The sequence below is a fragment of the Phascolarctos cinereus genome, unplaced genomic scaffold (genome assembly GCF_003287225.1).
Source record: "Phascolarctos cinereus isolate Bilbo 61053 unplaced genomic scaffold, phaCin_HiC Scaffold_5;HRSCAF=322, whole genome shotgun sequence".
NCBI lineage: Eukaryota > Metazoa > Chordata > Mammalia > Diprotodontia > Phascolarctidae > Phascolarctos > Phascolarctos cinereus.
The window spans coordinates 83,879,824-83,897,677 of record NW_027555958.1 but is presented as its reverse complement, the minus strand read 5'-3'; positions in this window follow the sequence as shown (position 1 = coordinate 83,897,677).

Genomic DNA, 17,854 nt, shown 5'->3' with positions numbered 1-17,854 from the left:
GGACAACAACAGGCAAACCAACCTGTTCTGTAAATGATAGCTATTTTGGAGAACATGATGGAGAAAACGCTGTTGGTTACACATTGATCCCAGAGACTAGCATGGGCACATAATTAGCAATCACTGCTAGTACCAAAGCTTTAAATCCTGTAAAACTTTAGTTGTTCAGAGACCAGACTTCCTTAAAATACAGAATGACACCAAACCCAAATATCAGGAAAAAACATCTTCGGCATTGAAAAAAAAATCTTTGAACATGGAGCAGCAATGAAAACAACCAAGAACCCAGTCTGATCCATTATGACAAACATTAAGTGGCTATAAGTAAAAGAGTCTGCAAGGCAATGTTCTAGGCTTTCTATGTGGTATGTATTTTTTCTTAATGTTTTAGGGGATATGTTGATGAAAAGCACCACAATCCCTGCCTAAAAGGACCTCTCAACAAAATATATACAAATCACTTATTTTGTTCTATCAGTCAATAAACATTTATTAAGTATCTACTATGTGCCAGGCACTGTGCTAAGTGCTGAGGAAACAAAAAGTCAGTCCCTGCCCTCAAGGATCTCATAATCTAATGGGGAAGAAAATAAGCAAACAAATATGTACAAACAAGCCATATACAGGATAAAACAGAAATAACAGAAGGAAGGCACCAGAATTACGAAGGGGTTAAGAGGGCCAGTATCACTGGACTGAAGAATACTGGGTGGGGAGTAAGGTTTAAAAAGACTGGGAAGGTGGGAGGCCATGTTATAAATGACTTTGAATTAGAAATGGAAGATTTTGTATTTAAGCCTGAAAATTATAGGGAACCACTGGAATTTATTGAGTAGGAGGATAACGTGGTCAGCAGACCTGTGCTTCAGGAAAATCATTTTGGTGGCTGAATGGAGGATGGATTAGAGTGAGTAGAAATTTGAGGGAGATAGGCTCACCAGCAGACTATTAAAATAGTCTAGGCGTGAGGTGATAAGGGCCTGCACTAGCACTCTGGCAGTGTCAGAGGAGAGAGGGGGCCGTACGTGAGAGATGTTACAAAGATAAAATCGACAATCCTTGACAACAGGTTGGATGTGGGGTGAGAGGTGACAGAGTGCGAAGGGTCAAGGATGATATCTAGGTTGCAAGCCCAAGTGACTTGGAGAATTGTGATATCTTTCATAGTAAGAAGGAAGTTAGGTGGAAAGGATGGTTTTGGGGAAAAGATAATGAGTTCAGTTTTGGATATCATGATTTTGAGTTGTCTATAGGACATCCGGTTGGGGATGTCTAGGAGGCAGTTAGAAATGTGACTGAAAGTCAGCCAGGAGGTTAGGACTAGATAAGTGTATTTGAGAATCATTGGTATAGAGATGGTCATTGAATCCTTGGGAGCTGGTGAGATCACCAAGTGAAGCAGTACACAGTAAGGGTTGGCGAACTGGCCCTTGGTCATATCTGGTCTGCTGCTGGTCTTTGTACCGTGCGCTACATGAGTGAAGTCTCTCTGCAGCCCTTGACACTACCATTCACTTTTCTACTCATTGATACTCTCTTCTCTCTAGGTTTTCATGACATCGTTCCTTCCCGGGTCACTTCCCACCTAACTTACTGCTCCTTTTCAGTCTCCTTTGTTGGATCTTCATCCAGGTCATGCCCATTAACTGTGAGTGTCTCATAGGGCTCTCTCCTGGGCCCCAGTCTCTTCTGCCTGCATACCAGAGGGCAGCAAACTATATCCAATGGGCCAAATCCAGCCTGCCACCTGTTTTTGTATGGCCCATGAGCTAAAAAAAACCATTTGTTATGTGTGTGTTTGTGTGTGCCTTTAATCTGGTTCAGATGAAAGTGAGTTCATGTGACATCCACTTCCTTCACCCTTTTTCAATATTTATATTTTTTTCATGCACCCTGATTATGGGAAATATAAAGTGCCACCCTCTTCCTCCCCTTTTATTGAATTTTTTTCTTCTCTTTTCCTTTTAATCTTTTAATATCATCAAAATAGAAAAAAAAATCACCCCCAGGTCTCTTTTTGCCTTATTTAACTCCCTCTACAACCCTTGAAGACATTAAGGTTCTGAAGCAATAGCATTTCTTTCTCCTCACCCTATTAAGATACAAATATATCATTATTGTACAGCCTTAGAATTACCTTTCTAGGTTTCTCTTTACTGCTGTACTTTTATTTCAAAGATCCTATTCAGCTGTGTTTTTTTTTTATCAGGCCTGCAGATCTCTCATTAAAAGTACATTTTCCCAATTTTATGATTATATTGTCTTTTCCTAGATAAATTACTTTTGGTTGTAAGCACTGATCGTTTGGATATTGTAATATCATACCCCAAATTCTCCTTTCCTTTTTCATGGTAGTTGTCATGTTTTGAGTGATCCTGACTTTAACTCCTTGATAGCTGAACTCTTTTGTTCTGAGTACCTGCAACACTTTTCCCCGCTTTGGAAACTCTGGATTTTGGTTATGACACTCTTTTTTGTTTTGGAGTTTACTTCAGGAGGTCCCTCAGTTTTCACTTACTGTTCTTGTTCAGTCATTTTCAGTTATGTCTGACTCCTAATAAATCTGTTTAGGGTTTTCTTGACAGAGATGTTGGAGTGGTTTGCCATTTTCTTTTCCAGTTCATTTTACATATGAGGAAATTGAGGTATACAGGGTCGCACAGCTAATAAGTGTCTGAGGCTAGATTTGAACGCAGGAAAATGAGCCTGACTCCAGTTCCAGCATTCTATTCACTGTACCACCTAGCTGCCCTATAAAAAAATTGACCAACGTCCTATTCGGGTGTCTACTTTGTTGTTGTTATTCATTTACTTCTGACTTTTTGGGGCCCCATGGACCATATTGTCCATGGCGTTTTCTTGGCAAAGATACTGAAAGTTTCCTTCTCTAATGGATTAAGGCAAACAGAGGTTAAGTGACTTGCCCAGGGTCATGTAGGTAGTAAGTGTCTGATGCTGGATTTGAACTCAGGTCTTCCTGACTCTAGGCCCAGTGCTCTATCCACTGAGCAATCTAGCTGCCTCCTAGTTTTATTTATCACTTCTTGAAGTATGGTATCTGAGGGGTTTTTTTTTGGTCGTGGTTTTCAGGTAGTCCTAGGATTCTTATATTCACACTCTGTTTCATACTTTACTGACTGCATTATAAACTGGGTGGAGACTTAATAACCCAGGCCGTGATTCATCACCAGCAATCAATAAACATTTTAAAAATGTATCCTCCAGACCAATAACTGGGGACAGAGAGACACGGCGCCTTCCCTAGTGCAGCTGTGACTACTGCTCTCCCACTAACTGTGATGGAGGGCTCTCAAAGCCCTTCTTTCCCCACTTTCCCTCCCCCATGCCCCACCCTCGGCTTGCCCCAATCACTATGACTTTCACCACAGTTGGTGTGGGAATGATATCTTGCCTGAATTCTCAGTAGGAATTTGGAATACATTTCCCCAAACAAACAGTTATAAAGGGCGGGTTGGTATGCTTTAAATAGTTCTAGTAGTTCAGTATTTTTATACTTCATGGATTAAGTTTGTTTTTGTGACTTGGCCTGATAAGTGATTATCATTTACAGCATTATGTTCTACAGGATTCCAACATCCATACTAACCCATAAGTTAATGTATCAAATGATATAGTATTTATAAATTACTTAGCATGGCACCTGACACATAAAAAATATAAGCAAATCCTTGCTTCCTTCCTTTCCTTCTCACTTCTCTGCCCCTTGCCTCTACCCCATATCAACCAAGAATAGGGAAATAGCTAGTTTGTGTGGCTATCTTAGGTTTTCTTGGAGATGCTTGAAGGTCACCTACGTGTCGAATGTGTTCTGCTGCACAGAACCTTCTTTAGATGGATAAAGCCAGTATATTTTATTAGTTGGAAATGCAAACGAAGCTGTGTAAGGCAGGGGAAATTAATCAACCAAGTTGACCACTGAAATGCCCCCAAGAAAGTACTGGTTCCTGAACTTATATGGCAAAGGATCTAGGGAAACAGCAAGGCATACAAATAGTGGTTGCCCAGGGTGCAAACAGTCACTTTTCAAGAAGCTACTATTCAGAGCTATGATTCTTTCAAGCTTTAGAAAGCAGCAAAATGCTTAAAACTGATTTCTGATTAAAAAAAAAACCAGTGGTGTCTTCTTTGCTTTTCGCAAAAAAAAAAATTGCATTTAGTGATTTGAATAACAACATTTCCTAACAAAGAATATGGTAGAGAGATAGCAAGAGATGAAATTAGGTCATTTACTCATTTCAGCTTTTCAAAAGATGTACCACATAAGTAATTGGGACAGTTTATCTGCTTCTGTTGCTGCTTTAAAAAAAATAGGTTTATAAAACATTTGATAATGTATCTCTGGAGACAAGGGTAGGAATTTTTTTTTTTTTTAACAAAAGTCATTGTGATACATACACACACAAATGTCAGTTGTGGGTTATGGTCAAGTAAAGACATGAGTTTTTAAAGAGGAAAAAATGTTCAACTTACTTTAAAAAAACAAATTTATTTAAGAAATATTACAGCAATAAAAATACATCAATATATCATTTGAGGCAGAAAAACAAAGGGCAAGGGAAAGGAAGAGAGAAATGGAGGAAAGTGAAAGAGAAAAAGGGAAAGGGAAAGTGAGACAATAGAAAAGAGGAAGAGAGATAGAAGAAAGAGAAAAGGGAAGAAACAGGAAGATGGGGTCTGAGATGAGTGTGTACAGGAAGTTAAACTGTTTTTCATTCAATAAACAGTGCGATGGTCTGATAAATATCACTGTTTTTTTGAGGGGGCAGAGTAGGGAGAGGGTTAAGGGTGGGAGAGGCTGGAATGGTTACAGTTTCCCTAGTTGTACTCTAAGAAATAATATACTTGATTGTTTTACATAAACTTTTGATAGATTATTTTGCAGGTGATTTTCCGTACTCTTGAGTAGTTCTCAGAAATGGTACATACTTCAGTATTCTTAGCAAATATTCACAAATTGAAAAATATAATAAAATCAGGCTTGTTAGACTCTTAGAATGTCTCAGGACTATTTTCTTTCCACAACTGAAGTCCTACAGCATTGTCACATCATGGTGCAGTAGTGGTGAACCATAAGTTTTCACAAGGCTTACTGATGGGGCAAGCTGATGGTAGGTCCTATCAAGTTGGAGAGGCTTGAAGTATGGGCCTATCATCAGAGAACCAGTCTAGCCAAGTTCTAGGAGGTACATCACTTGTAAAATTGCTATCATCATCAAGGAAACTGAAGAAAGAATGAAATATACAATTTTTATTCGACAAGATCAAAAAGCTCCTTGTATGGTCAAAAATAATGTATACAGTGGTCTCTACATAAGAGGTCCAAGGTCTTAAGCAGATAGTAACAGATCCAGGATTCAAATTTAGATCCTTATTCCAGATGTCAACATTTCCCACTATACATTATCGCAAATATTCTTTACTGCCCCATTTGTTCCTCCCTTTTCTCCTTAGCACATGATGTTAGCACACTTTTGCCTGAAGAATGAGCTTCTCTTTCATAACTTTAGACCTTAAAAAAAAAAGGCATTATGAATATAGGCCACTTGAGCGTGCATAACAGAATAGGAAACCTTGCAGAATATTATCTTACCAATTCTCTCCCAGGTAGCTGAATTTTCCACTGTGGTTTGTTAATTGTGGTTTTAGAAATAATGTGTGTCCTGACAGAGTGTGCAGTTATGTAACTGTGAGTACTACTCTCCACATACGTTTGTCTTGTCTTGTCACTCCTCCTTCAGGCCAAACTCTAGAGGAAAATTTCACTTAACCAAAATGCTTGAGCAGCAGGATTTTTTGAGGAATTTGCTTTTCTTTTTAAATGATGGTCCTGGAAACCCCTTTTTTGGCTTCAATCCCTTGTTTCTTTAAGGGCTTATGATCTTATGGTTCTTCAGCACTACAGAGCTATAGAATTTTTCATTATTCTTAGAATTAATTATTGTACAGTATTGTAGATGCAGAAGACATAGGAAAATGGGCTGAAGATGCATGAGCTCCAGAGAAATGTTGGAAGTCGCTTTTTAAAAATTTCAATTTCTTTTCTTTAAATTTTTTTTTTAGGCAGTTGGGGTTAAGTGACTTGTTCAGGGTCACACAGCTAGTACATGTGAAGTGTTTGGTCTGAGGCCGGATTTGAACTCAGGTCCTCCTGACTTCAGGGCCAGCGCTCTATCCACTGCACCACCTAGCTGTCCCAAAAATTTCAATTTCTAATAGTTATTTTCTTGTTGTTTGTTACTTGTCACTCTCAGGTGACATGCAGACAAAAAAGAAATACAGTGAGTTGATCTAGGTTCTAGTTATCCAGTTTCAAGTTTCAAGTAAATCGTGGTTTTCTTGTAGCAATTTAAGAGATAAAAACTGTACAGTGTAGGGGAAGCTGTGACCTCGAGGCCACATATGGCCTTCTAGGTCCTTGGGTGCAGCTTTTTGACTGAGTCCAAGTTTTACAGAACAAATCCTTTTATTAAGGGGATTTGTTTTGTGAAGTTTGGATTCAGTCAAAGGGCCACATGTGCCCTAGAGGCCAAAGATTCCCCACCCCTGGTGTCAGAGAAGGATAAGAATAGATAGGTCTTTGTGGGATGGGAAAATGAAATGAAAAAACTCAGCAATCTCCTAGCAATAATGCTATTATCCCAACATTATTCTTGTAGCAATTAAAAATAACATTTCCTTACCAAAAATAGTGCTGAGAACCTACGGGCTTCCATTTTGAAATAAAGAGAGCCCATTACAGCTCTGTGTGGAAGGAAGTATAGGTCTTAGCAGCCAAATCGGGACAAGCCAATTCAAGCCACAACAAATCTTACACTGGGAACAACTTCCGTTACCTCATTCATTGTGTCTGGAAGTATTAGTTGACATCACTGGTTCTCCAGTTTTTTATTAGTTTTATCTCACCAAGGGCTCAGGGAGTGAGGAGTCCTGTGTGTTACCTGTATATGTTGTAAAAACCTCCAAACAAGTTGTGAACTGATCCAACCATTCTGGAGAGCAATTTGGAACTATTCCCAAAAGGCTATAAAAATGTACATACCTTTTGATTCAGCAATACCCCTACTAGGTCTGTATCCCAAAGAGATTATAAAAAAGGGAAAAGGACCTACAGGTACAAAAATATTTATAGCAGCTCTTTTTGTGGTGGCAAAGAATTGGAAATTGAGAGGATGCCCATCAAGTAAGGAATGGCTGAACAAGTTGTAGTAAATGAATGTAATAGGATACTAATGTTCTATAAGAAATATTGAGCAGGTGGGTTTCAGAAAAACCTGGAAAGACCTACATGAACTGATGCTGAGTGAAGTGAGCAGAACCAGGAGAACATTGTACACAGTAACAGTAACACTGTGCAATGATCAGCTTTGATAAACTTAGGTCTTCTCAGCAATGTGGGGATTTAAGACAATTCCAAGAGACTCATGATGGAAAATGCTGTCCATATCCAGAGAAAGAACCATGGTGTCTGAATACAAATTGAAGCAGACTGCTTTTTCTTTTTTTGTTTCTTGTTTTTTCTTCCTCATGGTTTTTCCCCTTTGTTCTGATTCTTCTTTCATAACATGACTAATGTGGAAATATGTTTAATATGGTTGTACATGTATAGCCTCTATCACATGGCATGCTGTCTTGGGGAGGGGAAGGGGAAAGAGGGACAAAAAAATTTGGAACTCAAAATCTCATAAAAGTGACTGTTGAAAACCTATCTCTGCATGTAATTGGAAAAATAAAATACTATTAGTTGGAAAAACAAAAACAAAAAAGCTCCAAACAGAAAAGAAGAGGAAATCAGATTGAACTGTGACAAAACATAAAGCAAGCATTCCTTGATTATATGAATAATTGAACACTTAAAAATAGATTACCGAGAGAGTCTTTGTCTGTGGGGATCAGAGGATCTTAGATTTAGCACGTGAAGAAACAGCGTAGATAATTTAATCCAACCCTCTCCTCTCAGATGAGGAAACTGAACCCCTAAGGGGTTCAAGGAGTTACATAGATAGTAACAGATTCAAGATTCTAATCTAGCTCCTGACTCAAGATCTGGCTTTCTCTCTGTGACACTGTACTGTCTCATCAAGCATTGGTGGAAAATTAGTCCTATGTGGAGTCAGAGGACTGGATATGTTGATCAGTTGAGGCCTCTCTTGTTTTCTATGCAATCTTTTAAAACAACTGTGAATTGCAGAATTCTTTAGGAACTATGCTACAGAATTCTAAAGCAATATTTGGTGGCAGTCATGATAAACTGGGCTATAAACCCAATCTGAGTTTGCAGATTGCTGTGAAGCTGTGGAATCAGTCCTTAGCCTTTCTTTTGTAAAACAAGCCCAACTCCTAGAGCTCCCCAAAAGTAGAAGAGATTCCATCAGGAGACGGTGGTTCCCCTCTCACTTAGAGGGCTTCAAACTACGGCTGGATGACCACTTGTTAAGCATGTCTTAAAATTGTTTCTTGCTTAGATATGGGCTAGATTAGATAATCTTCGAGGTCACTTCCACCTCTGAGACTGCATAATTCCATGATTTCTTATTTGACCTTTTTCTATAGGACTTACTAGAACTTCTTCCACTGTAGATTCTTCATGTCCTTTAAAAATATGAATAATAAAATTGCCATAGAGTATTGGTTCAATAAATAATAAAATGGGATATATCATTCAAAAAAATTCTAAAAATTACTCTTTAAAGGGATTTTGAATTGATAGACTCAGAATTTGGATATATCATGTCTTTCTTGAAGAACTCCAAGATAAAATTGTTGCTAATAGGAATTGAGTTTTAAACACTTGTTTTGAGATGATGATGATGATGATGATGATGATAATGATAAGTCCTCCAAGCAAAGAACAGTGAATTTATATTGTTCATTTTTACATCTGAAGTGTTCAATGAACTTTTTTTTTCCTTTTGTTAGTTTCTACGTTTAGAGGTCTGCATTTATTACCAATGTTTGCTACGTTAGATTGTTGGCCTTCTGTGCTGCACTTCCCTCATCCCTAAATATGTATTAGATGCTTGCGTAATGGTCTAGGGGTAACTCCTAACAGGTTTGAGCAAAGATTGGAGGAAGTAACAAAGGGAAATTACTGTTCTAGACCTGATTCTGACCAATGAGAAGAAACCAGATGCCAAAGTAGGAATTTTTGGGGAAAGTGATAGCTCATTTTAAAATTCATGCCAAAGGAGACAAGAATGAGGCTTAGTTTAACATACCTTTTGAGATTTTAAGAAAGCATTCCAATGGGTGTAGAAAAAGGATAGGTAAGATCCCATGGCTTAAAATTGTAGATGGGAAGTCGGCTCAAGAGGTATGCAAAGCTCTCAAGAATGAAATTCTGAAGACCCAGATAAACGCAATTTATCAGAGAGAGGAGTTGAACCCACATCCTCTGACTCCAGAATGATAATGCTTTCCATGTATACTGTGTTGCCTCTCCCTCAACTGCCTTGTTGAGTTCAGGTCATTGGAGCACATTAATCACTCATTTGATCAACAAATATTTATTAAGTGCCTACTATGTGCCAGGCATTGTGTTAGGTTTTAGAGTTGTAAATACAAAATTGAGAAAACCTCCATCCTGAAAAAGCTTAGAGCCCATTAGGAAGAGAGAACAAATTCTATTCATGAATAAGGAAATACAAGATACAAAATAAATACACAAGTGATTTTTTTTTTGTGGTGGGAGGAGTATAATGACACATGGAGAATCAGGAATGGCTTTTTGGAGAAGGTTGTACTTGAGCTAACCTTTGATAGAAGCCAAAAGTTTTAAGAAACAGGTGAAGAGTGAGAACTGCAGGTATGGAATAGTTTGTGCAAAGGGACAGAGGTGGGAGATGAAATTTTATGTGTAAGAAATGGCACATTTTGTTGGAAAAACAGTTTGGCTGGAAGCAAGGGCATTGTGACAAAATTGCGTCTCCTTCCTGCAGCTGTGGGACAGCAAATGCTAAAACTCAGAGTAAGGATTTACTCCTATAAATGCTAAGGACAAGAGAAAGTGTTGCCAGCAATCAAATAGTGCACCTAACGGGAGGGCGAGAAATAATGAAAGATGTGGGACAGGCGGATCAGTAAAGACTGACTCAGTTTATTCATCTGAGGGTACAGGATATATAGAAAAAATCTAGCCTAACTTCAAAGAGTCCGCTCCCTGAGACACTCCCCAAAACATCTGCTGAGGACGTGACAACATACATTTACTCGTTATCAGGGTTCCTAGATTGGGTTGTATTTTCCAAGCCTTCCCCTTGGTGCCACCTGCATAGAGGAGTGGTATGTAATTCTAAGGTTCAAAGGGTGAGAAGGAATGTCTCAGAAAACCTCCCTTGCAGGGGGAGATTTGGAGAGCCCTGCTTTCTAAATGATTGAGCCCTGTGGGTTAAGACTGGGCAAGAGTCAAACTCTGTCCTGGATCTTAAACCCAGATCGGACTCTTTGCAGCCGGCCCTCGACAAGAAAGTACTTTGTTTTCTTATTTAAAAATTTTATTTATTTATTTTAAGTTTTCTACATTCACTTCTGTAAGCTTTTGAGTTTTAAATTTTCTCCCCTTTTCTCCCCTTCCCATTCCCCAAGACGGCATGCAATCTGATATAGGCTCTACATATACATTCATATTAAACATATTTTCATATTAGTCATGTTGTAAAGAAGAATTAGGACCAATGGGAAGAACCATGAGAAAGAAGTAACAAAACAAAACAACAGCAAAAAAGAGAGCAAATAGTATGCTTCAATCTGCATTCAGACTGCATAGTTCTTTCTCTGGGTGTGGATGGCATTTTCTATCTTGAGTCTTTTGGAATTGTCTTAGATCCTTGCATTGCTGAGAAGAGCCAAGTCTGTGAAAGTTAGTCATCACACAATGTGGCTGTTGTTGTGTACAATGTGAGAAAGTACTTTTAAAGCTATGTTGGGAACAAGACGAGACTTAAGGAAGGTACAGGTCACAGCACAGAGTGGTTGGAATTAGAATAATTCACAACAGCGAGAAGGAGCAACTACTTAATTCTTTCCCTGTCCCCCACTTAAGAGTATTTTATTTTTTCCAATTGTATTCAGAGATAGTTTTCAACCTTCACTTTTATAAGATTTTGAGTTCCAAATTTTTTTCTCCCTCCCCAAGCTGGTATGCAATCTGATATAGATTATACACGTAAAATCGTGTTAAACATATTTCCACATTAGTCATATTGTAAAAGAAGAATTAGAACAAAAGGGGAAAAAAAACGTGAGAAAGAAAAAAAGAGAAAACAGTATGCTTCTATCTGCATTCAGACTCCACAGTTCTTTCTCTGGATGTGGACAGCGTTTTCCATCATGAGTCTCTTGGAATTGTCTTAGATCATTGAATTGCTGGGAAGAGCTAACTCTATCAAAGTTGGTCATTGCACAATGTTGCTGTTACTGTGTACAATGCTCTCCTGGTTCTGCTCACTTCACTCAGTATCAGTTCATATAAGTCTTTCCAGGTTTTTCTGAAGTCCACCTGCTCATAATTCCCTATAGCACAATAGTGTTCCATTACATTCATCTACCACAACTTGTTCAGCCATTCCCCACTTGATAGGTATCCGCTCAATTTTCTATTCTTTATTACCACAAAAAGAGCTGCTATAAATATTTTTGTACATGTAGATCCTTTTCCCTTTTTTATGATCTCTTTGGGATACAGACCTAGTAGTGGTATTGCTGGATCAAAGGGTATGCACATTTTTATAGCCCTTTGGGTATAGTTCCAAATTGCTCTCCAGAATGGTTGGATCAGCTCACAATTCACCAGCAATGATCTTGTCTTCTCTGTCAAAGAGAACAATCCCTTTAATTTCAACAAATAATTTTATTTTTTCTGTCAAGAGGAACAATCCCCTTAATTTCAATAAATAATTTCATGTCTTTATCAAGGAGAACAATCCCTTTAATTTCAATAAGTAATTTTATTTTCTCTGTCAAGGAATAATCCCTTTAATTTTAATACTGCCAGTATAATACTAGGAAGAACTGAACAAAAGTGGTCAATAGGAAGTTGAAGAAGAGACATAAGATCATAGAAGTAGAGTTGGCAGGGACCTCAGAGGTCACCTAATCCAATCTCCTTATTTTATAGAGGAGGCAATTGAAGCTTAAGAAAAAGTAAAATGTTGTTCCCAAGAGCCTTGACTGAAAATCAGGCTCTCTGATGCCATCTCTAGGATTTTTCCACTCTATTACATTTCTCCTTGTCTCCCTCTAGCCCTCCACCTTGCTTCCTTTGATGAATTTAAGTCCCTAAGCCATATCAAAGGCTTCTAGAAACAAATTTACAGATGCAATTGCTGAGACTATCTGTGATCTTTGAAAGGTTGTCAAGAAAAGGGAAGGCTGCAAGTGAAGGGCAGAAGTAGTAGTGTTCTAAAAAGAGAAGAGAGTGGAGTCTGCCAACTATAAGCTGGGGAGCTTAATTTAGATTCCTTACAAATTTCAAGAATGTGGAGTGTGTCATATTCCTTTTGCTCAGGCCTTTGGAAGATTAGATTGCATTATATTAATGATTTTAAACATATATGTAGCCCTTGATCATGGACATCCTGAATGGGATGGGCTAAGTGCACTGTCTTACTTTTTTTGGAACCTCATACAAAGATGTAGAGCTGCATTTTATATAAGTCAGTATCAAGAAGAGTTGCAGGTCTTCATATTGGGCAAACTTTATTTCCCTTATGGCTGTTGTTATTAATGACCTGGGTCAATTGATCCTGGGTGGGTCCCCATGGACAGGGGCCTGAAGAACTGCACCTGTATGTACTTGGCAAATGCTTGCTTACGTCTTTGCTATGTGCTTGTTTATATTTATTTTTATATTTATATTTTGTAAAAGGGGTTTTTAAGAATTATTATTAGTTACTTCATGGATTCAGTCTTTCCAGATTGTAAACTTGTATTTGAGGTCAGCATGTTCCTGACCTAAGACATTAGGCTACAACATATTACCTCCACAGACTTGTGTGCAAGGGTTGGCATAATAGATATTAAAAAGAAATAATGGATTGGAAAAGGAGGTGGGCCTACCATGTAGAGATATTGAGGAATGTCAGGACAGCCTGAATGATGCAGTGGTACCCATGACATGTTTAGACCTAGAACAGGAATTCTAAGCCTGGGGTAGATGAACTTGTTTTTTAAGAAATATTTTGATCACTGTATTTCAATAAAATTGGTTTTCCTTAGTAGCTCTATGTATTTTATTTTATGCATTTAAAAACCTCATTCTGAGAAGGGATCCATAGGCTTCACCAGATTGCCAAAAGGTCCATGACACAAAACAGGTTAAGAACCCTTGACCTAGAGGCAGACTTCTAACAAATAATTAATTAGTTTATTGAAGATTAATGGAGGTGGGGGGAAACATAGATAAAAATAGCACCAGTAAGTCAATAATCCTTTATTAAGCACCAGGTGCTGTGCTTAAGTGCTGGAGATTCAAAGAAAGGCACAAAATAGTTCCTGCTCTTGGAGAATTAACATCATCAGATGACAATGTATGGATGGGATGCAATCTGTACCAGTGGAGGGAGTTACATGCATTACCAATGTCACAGACTCAGTAAGTATGCCATGCTGTTGATTCCCATTGAGTTCATAGTTCACTAAAACCTCAAGATCTTTTTCACATGAACTATTGGGTAGGACTTTGCTCTCACACCTATTAAATTTTATGTTATTAGATTTGGCCAGTCTTCTACCTTGGTGAGATGATTTTAGATATTTATTGTCCAATGTATTAGCTACACCTCCCAATTTTGTGTCAACCCCATTTATGTTGTTGTTCAAGTCCTTGATTAGAATGTTGAACAGAACTAGGCCTTTATTAGGTGTTGCTCTCCAGTTTGACATTAATATCTAGACTTTGGGCCTGACCACTCAGTTAATTCCAAATCCACCTACTAATATTATTATTCATTCTACATCTCTTCTCTTATCTGCAGTGATATCATGGGGCACTTTATCAACTACTTTGCTAGAATTCAAAGTCCTTGTCATCCCTAGCTCTATCTGTCTAATGCATTATCACATAAGGGATTTCCATTCACTAGTATGGATCACAGTGTCTATACATTTGCAGATCATTGTGAAGAGCTGAATGAAGCTCAGAGTGACCTTCCCATAGTCACACAGCTGCTAAGTGCCAGAGGCAGATCTTTTAACCCACACCTTCCTGATTCCCAAGTCCGTCTCTAGCCATTACACTCATCGCATCTCATTATCAGTCTAATTATTCTGTCAGAAGAGAAAATGAACACTCTTGCCGTTTCCTTTCTTTATTATTCTCTCATTGCTTATTTGTTTCAGTTATGTCCAACTCTTCATTATCCCATTTGGGTTTTCTTGGCAAAGATACTGGAGTAGTTTGCCATTTCCTTTTCAAGCTCATTTTACAGATGAGGAAACTGAGGCAAACAGAGTTGAGTGACTTTTGCAGAGTCACACAGCTAGGAAGTGTCTGAGGCTGGATTTGAACTCAGGAAGATGAATCTTACCGACTATAGGACAGGCGCTCTATCTAGTGTGCCACCTAGCTGCGCAATCCTCTTACTAATGGTCAGATAGTTGGACTCTCGGCTCTTTATGGTGCTGTTGCCTTCTATATATTGTCATAGAGGGTTTGGAGAAACCTGTAAAAAGAATAGCAGGTGGTGGGAAGAATGTGGAAAAATTCTGTTGTCTATTAGATTATTTTAAGGGGATAGAAACAAGCAATAGAACTATGGAATAAGAAAAATAAAGTTATAATAGTTATGTAGTATAAATATGACTAATCACCAAAGTTGGAAATGGGGCCCAGAACCGATGGTAAATGCACACACAAATCCATGAAAGCAGACATCCAGCAGAGTTATTTCCATTTTGATTTTGTATAAAGTTGTTACACTTACTTTTTTACATTTTTGTATGTCTGGAAACATGGGGAAATCCCAGTCTTCATCTATGCAGTGAGATCTAAAGGTCAGAGTTTCACGTCCTCTTTGGGTTGTAGCATATTTTTAGTCAGCTCACAAAGTTTCCAATTGTGGGCTCTCATTTCTGTGGGTGTTGCCTTGCATAAAGGATGTTTCCTGGAGAGACATCTACCCCACACATGCTGGGACACCAACACACCTCCAGGCACCCAGGTTCACAGTCTGGATATTCTCAACTCCTGATTCTCCCTCACTCCCTATAACTAACCTCTTGTAAGCTCCTTTGTTTCTATTTTGGCCACATCTCTCATACACTCCCCTTTGTGTCCCCTGACACTGCTGCTACTCTGGAGCATGTCCTTAATGCCTCACACTTGGACAATTACCAAAGTCTTTTAATTGGTCTTTGTATTTCTTCCCATGCCAGTCCGCCCTCTACCCAGCTGTCAATTTGATCTTCCTAAAGCACAGATCCGAACATGTCTGTACCCCTCCACCCCCAATTGATAAACTCCAGGGGCTCTCTGTTACCTCCAGGATTAAATATAGAATCCTCTATTTGGAATTTTAAAATCTTCATAATCTGACCCTTTCCTACCTTTTCATCCTTCTTACACCTTACTCCCCTCTTCCACATATTCTTGTCATCCAGTGACACTGGTCTCCTCGTGATTCCTCACATAAAATGCTGCGTCTCAAGACTCCATGCATTTTCGCTGGCTGTCCCCCTCTGCCTAAAATTCTCGCCCTCCTCCTCTCCTTCTCCTGGATTCCCTGGCTTCTTCCAAGTCTCAGCTCACTTTGTCTTGGAAGCCTTTCCATATCCTCCTTAATTCCGGTCCCTTCCCTCTGAGATCACCTCCAAAAAATTTGGATGTATCTTGTTCATGCAAAGTTTTTGCATGTTGTCTCCTCCTTTAGACTGAGCTCCTTGACAGCAGGAACTGGGTTTTTTTGGCCTTTCTTTGTATCCCTAGCACTTATCATAAGGCCTGGCAAATTCTCATTGACTTGTAGACTTGAGGGAACTGTTTGGTCACTTGTTTCTTTATATGAATAATATGAGTAGCTAGCAATTATATTGCAATGCACTTTATGAATACAACTCATTTCATACGCACAACAATCCTGGGAGGTAGGTGCTACTTTTAGGTCACACTTTACAGATAAGGAAGCTTAGGCTTGAGAGACGTTAAGCGACTAGTCCAAGATCACACAGCTAGTAAGTTTCTGTGGCAGGATTTGAACGCAGTTCTTTCTCACTCCATGAAGAACACTGGATGCAGCTCTTTCATTTTGTTCCAAAAGGTATTATCTTACAGTATCTCTTCCAAGACACAAGAATGCTGCTTGACTTTGGAAACTGTCGAAGAACGAGGATTTAACATGTGCCAGTGAAGAGTGATTTACAGGAATGAAACTAAAAATGTCTATTTGAGGGACCTCGTTTGCCTTTTTCTTTCAAGCTTTGTGGTCCCAGTGTATTCATCTGCCCATGGAGCTACTGCCACACACAGAAAAAAGGAAGTAAAAACCCCACTGTATAAAGTAGTCTGCTTTCTTTTAGTATATTTAACCAGTTTAATATTAAAAATAAAGATCATAAAATATTAACAAAAATAAAAACTAAAAGCAGCCCTGTAACTTAAAAAAATTCCTTTTTATTATAAATTTAGTCATCAACTCACAATGGAAGACAGAGTTAGGATTCAATAGATCTTAACAGGCTAGCCTTGGACTGAATCTAATGTCATGAAATTCAATAGGGATGAATGAAACGTTATACTTGGGAATCAGCCTCACAGAATAAGATGGAGAAAGCCTTGTTAGACATCAGTTGAAGGACCTGGGGGTCTTAGTGAACTGAAGGTTTAATATATGAGCAGAAGGATGTGGCCATGAAGAAAGGTAATGTTATCTTGGTTTGCAGGAATGGGGAGGTGATAAGCCCACTGTATGCTGCCCTAGTTGGGCCTTCTCTGGAGGATAGTCTTCAGTTCTGGGGATCACAGCTTAAGAATACTGATAAATGGGAGAAGGTTGAGAGAAAGGCTAAGGGTGAATGGTCTTGAGTCAATGTCAGATGAAGATTGTCTGAAGGAGATGGAAGAAAGAAGCCTGGGGGTGGAGGTGGGGAAAGATGGTCCATCCATGTATTTGAAAGGCTGTTGTCAGATAAGAGGCAAGATTAGACTTGTTCAGTTTAGCTCCAGAGGGCAAAACCTAGCACAATGGATGAAAGTTGCAAAGAACCAGATTTAAACTCAACTTTGGGAAAACTTTCTAACAATTGGAGCTATCCAAGAAGGGGGTGAGGGGAAGGAAATAATCATTTATATAAAATTGACTATGTGCCAGGCACTATGCTAAGTACTTTCCCAACAACTCTGTGAGGTAGGTGCTATTATTATCCTCATTTTAAAGTTGGGGAAAACGAGGCAAACAGAGGTCACACAGCTAGTATCTGAGGCCAGATTTGAACTCAGGTCTTCTTGACTCCAGGCTCAGTTCTCTACCTACTGAATCACTAGCTACCAAGAGTCAAATGGACTGTCTCCTAAGGTGGTGGGTTCCCTGCTCCTTAGAGGTTACAAAGCGGAGGTTGGTCAGGCACGTAGTAATCGGCCTGGATGGTTGATGAGGTCTCTTCTATCTCTCAGATTCTGTGATGCATTAAACAGGAACATTTCAATATATCAGAGAAAAGAGGATTATGTGTTAATCTATGAAGTTTTGTAACCTAGTACCTTGGTCCTGAATCTTATGATCATACAAACATGATTTTCACATAGTGACAACCAACATACGTTTCAAATTCAAACGTAGTCACTTTTCACTAATTTGGACCTACCTTTCCACACTTTTGCATAGCTATTCCATTTGGTATTTTT